Source organism: Melanerpes formicivorus, unplaced genomic scaffold (assembly GCF_026170545.1).
Source record: "Melanerpes formicivorus ecotype bairdi unplaced genomic scaffold, bMelFor1.0.p_v2 SCAF_1, whole genome shotgun sequence".
NCBI classification, from domain to species: Eukaryota; Metazoa; Chordata; class Aves; order Piciformes; family Picidae; genus Melanerpes; species Melanerpes formicivorus.
Window position 1 is genome coordinate 63,585,987 of NW_027142353.1, and position 8,165 is coordinate 63,594,151.

Here is an 8,165-nt window from a genome sequence, read left to right on the forward strand (position 1 = left end):
ATACAAATACAATATAGTGGCAAAAACTGTTTCAAGGACCTTCAAATTTGCTGGTGGAAGATGGAAAAGAGTGAGCAAGGCATTGTATGACTTCATGCTTCAATTTCACCAGTGACCTATGCATTAGCAATGTATTATTAGATCATAAGTAGTTCTAGTAGTACATTATATCATAAAGAAGAGAGTGTTCTGGAATACTTTGTGTCAGTTAAAAACTCATCACAGGAAGTGCAGCTCAGTCTCAGTTGCAGATTTGAGATTAATAACTTTTTATTAAATCAGTGCTCTGGGCAAAGGAATATCTGGATATTGTCCTCCTGGCAGGTGAGAGGCTGAGTCACAGGACAAAATTCAAAGTGAACACAAGAGGTTTGTTGCAACGTACAGGATGACAAACGTAGGAAAATGGAGAAGCCTCTCTACTTCCTGGAAATGTAGCATGAGATAGCTGCTTTGCCATGTGTAGCACATTTGTCACCTTGTCCAGAGGTGTCCACATGTGTAGACATCCATGGAAAAAGACAACAGACTCATACTTTTCAGCAAGTAGATGGCTCCTTCTTCATTAACATCTGCTGCCCAAAAGAAACAGTGCATATGCATCAGCAGGGAGTAAATGGAATAAACTGGTCCTCATGAAGCAACAGAGTCCTGAAGCAGAATTACCTCCTGTGCCTGACTCAAGGCTGAATCAAATCAAGCCTGTCCATACATGCCATGTATAGTACAGATCTGTTAAATGACATCTCTTGTTATTAGGATGAGGCAGTAACATTCTCCTTTTCACATGAATCAGGAGAATAATGCAAAACATAGCTGAGTTTGGTAGACCTTCAGCAAAACATCACCAGAAAAACTGCTTGAGGGCTTGAAAACAAAACAACAACAAAAGTTCAAAAACCCCACAAAGCTCAGAAAATCTACAAGTGCACTGCTGCTGTGCAGGAACAGCTCAGTGTGTGCCTTTCAGCTTTAGATCCATTTTGATTGCAGAGTTTGAACTTGTCATAGTTTCTCCTTCTAATGATGCATTCATACAAAAGGTTTCATCAGCAGAATCACATCTCTAAATGTGATGAGTCAGCTGAAAATTGCAATTCAACCTCTACCACCATTTCAGAGGTAATTCAAACACAGTCTGATGATTCTCAAAAGAAGAAAAAGACATTGATGAGGTGATTATTAGATTTCTTAGGATAGCTATACTTTCAAAAGAAGCAGACTTTGTGAAAAATTTAGGACAGCATTTATCTATCCAAATATAGGAGTCAGTAATGCACTAGGATCTAACTATTTCTGATAGGATCTGACTATTTCCTTGATAGTCAGGTCAGAAAAGAGAAATAAGCTCCTTCAAGTCACCACCATCTCAACTGAAACACATATTTAAAACAGATGACTGAACAGTGTCAATTTCTTCTAGAATTTTCCTATTGTGACTAAAATTTAGCTGCATTGACCTTGCCTTTTCTCATCAAATATATAAAAGAGATAGAATCATAGAATCATAGAACCACTAAGGTTGAAAAAGACCTCAAAGATCATCAAGTCAAACCTGTCACCCAAAACCTCAGGACTAGCTAAACCATGGCACCAAGTGGCACATCCAATCCCCTCTTGAACACCTCCAGGGATGGGGACTTCACCACCGCCCTGGGCAGCACATTCCAATGGCCAACAACTCTTTCTGGGAAGAACTTTCTCCTCACCTTGAGCCTAAAATTCCCCTGGCACAGCTTGAGACTGTGTCCCCTTGTTCTGGTGTTGGTTGCCTGGGAGAAGAGACCAAGCCCCACCTTGCTACAACCTCCCTTCAGGTAGTTGTACACAGCAAGAAGGTCTCCCCTGAGCTTCCTCTTCTCCAGGCTAAGCAACCCCAGCTCCCTCAGCCTCTCCTCATAGGGCTTGTGCTCCAAACCCCTCCCCAGCTTTGTTGCCCTTCTCTGGACATGTTCCAGCAACTCAACATCTTTTCTAAACTGAGAGGCCCAGAACTGGACACAGGACTCAAGGTGTGGCCTAACCAGTGCTGAGTACAGGAGTAGAATGTCTTCCCTGCTCCTGCTGGCCACACTATTCCTGATACAGGCCAGGAAGAGCGTGGCAAGCAGGAACCTATCACCCTAAAGCCATTCAGTTTTGTCTAAGGCAGCACAATTTCTAGATGGAATTGGGACAATCACTGAATGCATGGAAATTGCTTGGTAAGAATTATGGCTTTCAAAATGTTGTTGTTGTTTTTTTATAGGGTTGGGAAGAAGGGGAATAATGGTGTCTTTTTATGTCTTTCTCATATTGCCTAGATAAGCATATCCATTCATTTTATAACACCTGCTTGCATGATTCCTACATGGTTTTGCATAGAAAATATTCTAAACAAGGTCCTTCTGTTCCTTGATTAAAATAAATGAGGATGGACATGCTTTTTGAAAACTTCTGGAACCACTGAGAAAAGGATGCTTGGAATAGTACACAACATCTGAGACTCCCTCAGAGTGCCGTGCACAAGTCAACTGATTATTTCTGAGTGATGTATGCTGTGCTGTTAGTCTAATTGCCAGCAGTGGCATTGCTCAGCCATAAAGAAGTTCACTGCATCAACAAAATTTAATTGGAGTATCTCAATATACCGGCATTTTCTCGCAGAGCTAGTTAAAAGGAAGGCAGAAACGGCTATGAACAAGGGCTGAAGTGTATATTCTTCACTCGAATGAGAGAAATTCACTGAAAAAAAACCTCATTTTTGCAACAGCATGCTGTGATTCTGCTTTTCCTGCAATCATTAACTGGGGAAATAAACCCCCCACAAAAAGCCTCATTTAGTTTATCACATGACACTTTATGACTAGGTAACTGACCAGGCCTTTGACTTTGCTCCTATGGAAAACATTTAGACAAGAAAAGAAAGAAACAATGAACAAAAAGATAAAAAGCATGTGAAAATGATCTAGCTGTTCTGTTGACATTCAATTTCATTAGGTACTCGAATTCATCAGTCTGGCATTGTTGATGGCATCTGTATTAACATGCTGTTAATTTCCTAATGTATAGAAGTGCTATTAACAAAAATCTCCAAAAAAAGGAGTAATTTTAGATTTAAACCTAAAGAGCTGGGGCTCTTTAGCTTGGAGGAGACTCAGAAGTGACCTCATTAATGTTTATAAAGATGTGGAGGGTGAGTGCCAAGAGGAGAAAAGGCTGGAGAAAAGAAGGCTCTGAGGTGACCTAATTGTGGCCTTCCAGTATCGGAAGGTAGACTACAAGTAGGCTGGGGAAGGACTGCTCAGGATCTCAGGGAGTGATAGGACTAGGGGGAATAGAATGAAGCTGGAGGTGGGGAGATTCAGGCTGGACGTGAGGAGGAAGTTCTTCAGCATGAGAGTGGTGAAGCCCTGGAATGGGTTGTCCAGGGAGGTGGTTGGGGCCCCATCCCTGGAGGTGTTTAAGCCCAGGCTGGTTGAGGCTCTGGCCAGGCTGATCTAGTGCGGGGTGTCCCTGCCCATGGCAGGGAGGGTGGAACTAGATGATCCTTGTGGTCCCTTCCAACCCTGACTGATTCTATGATTCTAGGATGGAGCCAGGCTCTGCTCAGTGATGCCCAACGACAGCACAAGGGGCAATGGGTAGAAGCTAAGGCACAGGAAGTTCCATGTAAACATGAGGAAAAAAAATTTCCCTGTGAGGGTGATGTAACCCTGGAACAGCCTGCCCAGGGGAGTTGTGGAGTGTCCCTCTCTGGAGATAGTCAAGACCTGTCTGGATGTGTTCCTGTGTGATCTGCTCTGGGTGATCCTGCTCTGGCACGGGGATTGGACTGGATGATCTTTTGAGGTCCCTTCTGATCCCTAACATTCTGTGTTTCTGTGTTTCTCACTTAGTTCCAGTTCCAATAAAACTCCAACAATACAAAGCACTGAAAGTGTTGCATTTTCATTGCTCACATTCCCCTTGGGAGGCAGATTCATTAAGATAAAGGAGAAGACTGAAATATCCACAGACATTAAAGTGACCGAGGAGCAGAAAAGTAAATAGCAATGTTGAAGAAAGGAGAAAACTTCATTCTCTCCCTGTGAGTCCATGGGAGAAAATGAGTGCACCACAGTTTAAATTCATAGTCAGGGATGTTTCAGAAGTGGCATATGAAGCCTTTGTTGAAATCCTGAACTTTACCTTCTCTCATTAAGTTGATTCATGGAGTAGGTAACAAGGGAATAAGTGGCAAGTGCTGACTGCTGTGAGAGCCTTCACACTGCACACATTGATCATTCAAAACATTAGAGCAAACACGCCCATCCAGCCTTGCCTTTCAGAGCTCATCTGTCTTTCTTCCCCACCTTCATACTAAAATTGTCTTTTTGCCATTGCTGTTTAGAAAAGCCACTGTCTTCTACTACAATTACTTCAAGTAGAGACTCCTACAAATAAAGCAAGAGGAAGATCATAGAATTATGGAATCATTTGGGTTGGAAGGAACCTTTAATGTTTTTCTAGTCCAACCCTTCTGCCATGGCCAGGGACTTCTTTCACTAAATCAGGTTACTTGAAACCCTGACCTTGGACAAAATGATGGGCCATCTACAACTTCCCCTGGCAACCTGTTCCAGTGTTTCACCATGCTCATCATAAAAAAATTCTTCCATATAGCTAATCTAAATCTAACCTCTTAGACCAAAACTGTTAACTCTCCTCCAGCTATATGTATGCATTGGCAACAATCTCATTCCATCTTTAGAATAGAATAGAATAGAATAGAATAGAATAGAATAGAATAGAATAGAATAGAATAGAATAGAATAGAATAGAATAGAATAGAATTAACCAGGTGGGAAAATACCTTTGAGATCGTCGAGTCCAACCTATCACCCAACACCATCTAATCAACTGAACCTTGGTGCCAAGCACCCCATCCAGTCTCTTCCTAAACACCTCCAGTGATGATGACTCCACCACCTCCCTGGGCAGCACATTCCAATGGTAAATCTCTCTTTCTGTGAAGAACTTCTTCCTAACATCCAGCATCTCCAGAGATCATCTCATCCAACCCCTCCCTGATAACATAGGTGTGATGGTTGAGAGGCTAGGTGCCTTTAAGAACCACAAAGCTACAGACCTCTAGGAGGTCCAGATTGTCCAGGACTTGGACAAGAATGCATTCTATTCCTGCATCCTTATGAAACTGGCTGAAGTCAGTTTTCTTCCCTTTTTCCCTCCTTCTGTCCACCTGAGAGGATGCACAGGCTGCTATCTCTTGCAGGGGAGGCCTGGTGCCAGCCTTAGCAATGCTGCCAATTAGGCCTGGAGTGGCTTAACTGGGGCCTGGAGCTGCCAAGCTGAATTTTAGCTGTGTCACAATATGTGACAATATGTGGGGTAGAGAAGCATGGGGCAGGGGGAGGCATGAAAGCCTGGGTATGCGTGAAGCTTTGGCTTAATGATCTTCTGTTAATCCCAGGCTAGGGATTCTGTGTATTTTACATGCTTTGTACTGTTCTATGTAGTTTTGAATAGCATTTCATAGAATCAATAGGGTTTGAAAAGAACTCAAAAATCATCAAGTCCAACCTGTCACCCAACACCTCAGGACTAACTAAACCATGGCTTCAAGTGCCATGTCCAAACCCCTTTTGAACACCTCCACCACCTCCCTGAGCAGCACATTCCAATGGCCAATCACTCTTTCTGTGAAGAACTTTCTCCTCACCTCAAGTCTAAGATTTCCATCTAAGATTTCCATCTCTACTTTCCAATTCTATCCAATCCTTTGTGTGAACATTTGTCTTTTTCCCCTTTTAGAAGAAGAAAAAGAGCATCTGTCTTGCTCTAAACTAAGACAATAGCTACACCTGGATGAGGTTACGCAGGAATGCATCCAGGCAGGTTTTGAAAGTCACCAGCAAAGGGGACTCAACAAACACTATGGCAGCCTGTTCCATCACTCTATCCCTCTCAAAGCAAAGAAGTTTTTCCTTAAGTTTAAGTGACTTGAAGGGGCAGACCCACATGTCATTGGAAACAATGGAAATACTCTCCTGGGCTTCAAGACTACCAAGCACTTCCTCATCTAAAAACTCTCTCAAGTGGAGAGCAAATCAGGCCCTAAATCTGCTTAGTATAACTATGACTCAGATGGATTTATTTCAGAAATGTGTGCTTGGCACTGATTAATCAAAACCAGAGGTGATGTCTTTTCACTTCAGTGGAATGTGTTGAGGGTCAAGGGACTATTGATTATTCTGATTAATACACTGTACTCCCACAGCTGGGAAATGGCAGATCAAAATGAAAGGGCCCTATTCTGCCCTGCTTTTGTGGGCATAATTCCCCACTGAAATCAATGTCTCTGAGAAAAAAAAAAAAAAAGGAGAATCAATGGTCCCAGGCATTAGTGAAGGTCACAGTGCAAGATATACAGGGCAAATCATAGGCCATTGTAAATCATGGCCACTCTCCTAACTCAGTGGATCTATTGCACTTCAGTCAGTATCTGACCCTGAGAGTAATCTCTATTTTTACTTCATACCTATTGTTTCCTAATACAGCTTTGATTGTTCTTTGGTTTTACAATCAGTGCTATTCAAAATGGATTGCAGTCAGTGCTCTGTTGATTTCTGATATTAAAAAATACTGTCAGAACAAAGGTTTCATATTTTCTGTGACATTGAACTAATCTGCTGCTGCTGTATATGTTCTCTACCTTTTGCTGCAGTGTGCCCAGGTGGCCAAGAGGGCCAATGGCATCCTGGCCGGCATTAGGAATAACGTGGCCAGCAGGAGCAGGGAAGTCATTGTGCCCCTGTGCTCTGCATTGGTTAGGCCACACTTTGAGTACTGTGTCCAGTTCTGGGCCCCTCAGTTTAGGAAGGACATAGAGACAGTTGAATGTGTCCAGAGAAGGACAACAAGGCTGGGGAGAGGCCTTGACCACAGCCCTGTGAGGAGAGGCTGAGGGAGCTGGGGTTGTTTAGCCTGGAGAAGAGGAGGCTCAGGGGTGACCTCATTGCTCTCTACAACTACATGAAAGGTGGTTGTAGCCAGGAAGGGATTGGTCTCTTTTCCCAGGCAACCAGCACCAGAACAAGAGGACACAGTCTCAAGCTGTGCCAGGGGAAGTTTGGGCTGGAGGTGAGGAGAAAGTTCTTCACCAAGAGAGTCATTTGTCACTGGAATGTGCTGCCCAGGGAGGTGGTGGAGTCACCATCCCTGGAGGTGATCAAGAGGAGATTGGACGTGGCACTTGGTGCCATGGTCTAGTCATGAGGTCTGTGGGGACAGGTTGGACTTGACGATCTTTGAGGTCTCTTCCAACCTTAGTGATACTGTGATACTGTGATATGTTTTCTACCTTTTACTGCACTAAGGATATCACTGATTGAGAAAGATGCTGGGGACCTAAAGGAGGGTGTGAGTGCTATAATTTCATATCGAAATGTGGGGTCAGGATCCTGCAGATATATACTTTGTTTATTCCTCTTGCAGGTTTCTTCCTTTTCATTTTCTATTTGCTTCCTTTTTATTTATTTATTTTTTAATTTCACATGCTTTATATCCTGAGAAATGTAATATTTACCTGAATTCTGCTATCCAAAGTTCATACATTTTTCTCTTTGATATACCAGATGAAAAGTGTTCTTTAATATTTCTTCAAGGAGAAAAAAATGCCCAAAGAGGAAAATAGAACTCTCAAATATATATTCTCAAAACACATTTATTTTTTAACTATGAACCTACAAACATACCCTAGATTTGAACCAAAAAAATAATAATCTTTGATATGTTCATCCCAAATTTCCAAAATCAGAGAACTGAGATAGTTCAGAAAAACTAAACTGCTAATTGAACTTGTTTCTGATAATTAGAGATTAATTTCTGGAGTAAGGTGGCTTTTTCAGCTAATAGAATAGAATAGAATAGAATAGAATAGAATAGAATAGAATAGAATAGAATAGAATAGAATAGAATTGACCAGGTTGGAACAGACCTTCAAGATCATCAAGTCCAACCTATCACCCAACACCATCTAATCAAATAAACCATGCAACCAAGCACCCCATCTAGTCTCTTCCTAAACACCTCCAGTGATGGTGACTCCACCACCTCCCTGGGCAGCATATTCTAATGGCAAATCACTCTTTCTGTGAAGAACTTATTCCTAACATCCAGCCTAA